Below are 2,099 nucleotides of genomic sequence, written 5' to 3'. Positions count from 1 at the left end.
GAACAGAATTCCAACTTTAACAACAAAAATAAACGGAAAAAACAATGACTTTTCCTTAATAACTATTAATATCAATGGGCTCAATTCCCCAATAAAAAGACATAGACTAACAAACTGGTTATGTAAACAGGACCCAACATTTTTCTGCATACAGAAACCCACCTCAGTGACAAAGACAGACTCTACCTCAGAGTAAAAGGCTGGAAAACATTTTTCCAAGCAAATGGTCCCAAGAAACAAGCTGGAATAGCCATTCTAATATCTAATAAAATCGACTTTCAAACCTAAAGTTATCTAAAAAGATAAGGAGGGACATCTCATACTCATCAAAGGTAAAATCTACCAAGATGAACTCTCAATTCTGAACACCTATGCTCCAAATGCAAGAGCATCCACATTCATTAAAAAACAACTTTAGTAAAGCTCAAAGCACACATTGCACCACACACAATAATAGTGGGAAACTTCAGCACCCCACACTCATCAATATACAGATCCTGGACACAGAAACTAAACATAGACACAGTGAAACTGACAGTAGTTATGGAACAAATGTATTTAACAGATAGCTATAGAACATTTTATCCTAAAACAAAAGGATATAACTTCTTCACAGCACCTCAAGGTACCTTCTCCAAAACTGACCATATAACCGGTCACCAAATAGATCTCAACAGATACAAAAATATTGAAATAATCCCATGCATCCTGCCAGATCACCACAGACTAAAGCTGATCTTCAATAACAACATAAATAATAAAAAGTCCACATACACATTGAAACTAATCAACACTCTACTGAATGATAATTTAGTCAAGGAAGAAAGAAGGAAAGAAAGAAAGAAAGACTTTTTAGAGTTTAATGAAAATGAAGCCACAACATAACCAAACTTATGGGACACAATGAAAGCATTTCTAAGAGGGAAACTCATAGCTCTGAGTGCCTCCAAAAAGAAACTAGAGAGAGCACACACTAACAGCTTCACAGCACACCTAAAAGCTCTAGAACAAAAGGAAGCAAATTCACCCAAGAAGAGTAGACTGCAGGAAATAATCAAACTCAGGGCTGAAATCAACCAAGATTAAACAAAAAGAACTATACAAAGAATCAACCAAACCAGGAGCTGGTTCTTTGAGAAAATCAACAAGATAGATAAACTCTTAGCCAGAGTAACTAGAGGGCACAGGGACAGTATCCTAATTAACAAAATCAGAAATGAAATGGGAGACATAACAACAGAACCCGAGGAAATCCAAAAAAATCATCAGATCCTACTACAAAAGCCTATACTCAACAAAACTGGAAGACCTGGATAAAATGGGCAATTTTCTAGATAGACACCAGATACCAGAGTTAAATCAGGATCAGATTAACAATCTAAACAGCCCCATATCCCCTACAGAAATAGAAAGAGTAATTAATAGTATCCTAACCAAAAAAAGCCAAGGACAAGATGAGTTTAGTGCAGAGTTCTATTGGACCTTCAAAGAGAACCTAATTGCAATATTGTTCAAACAATGCCACAAAAATAGAAACAGAAGGCACTCTACCCAATTCATTCTATGAAGCCATAATTACTCTGAAACCTAAACCACACAAAGAACCAACAAAGAAAGAGAACTTCAGACCAATTTCCCTTATGAATATCCATGCAAAAATACTCAATAAAATTCTTGCCAACTGAATCCAAGAATGCATCAAAATGATCATCCATCATGATCAAGTAGGCTTCATATCAGGGATGCAGGAATGTTTCAATATATGGAAATCCATCAGTGTAATCCACTTTATAACACACTCAAAGACAAAAACAAAAATAAAAACAAAAACAAAACCCCACATGATCTTCTCATTAGATGCTGAGAAAGCATTTGACAAAATCTAACACCCATTCATGATAAAAGTCTTGGAATGATAAGGAATTCAAGGTCCATAGCTAAACATTAAAAAAGCAATATACAGCAAACCAGCAGCCAACATCAAACAAAATAGAGAGAAACTTGAAGCAATCCCACTAAAATGAGGGACTAGACAAGGCAGACCACTTTCTCCCTCACTATTCAATATAGTACTTGAAATCCTAGCCAGAGCAATTAGA

The sequence above is a fragment of the Mus caroli genome, chromosome 2, assembly GCF_900094665.2.
Source record: "Mus caroli chromosome 2, CAROLI_EIJ_v1.1, whole genome shotgun sequence".
Lineage (NCBI taxonomy): Eukaryota > Metazoa > Chordata > Mammalia > Rodentia > Muridae > Mus > Mus caroli.
The sequence above is the reverse complement of the archived record's forward strand: the minus strand, read 5'-3'. Positions refer to the sequence as shown.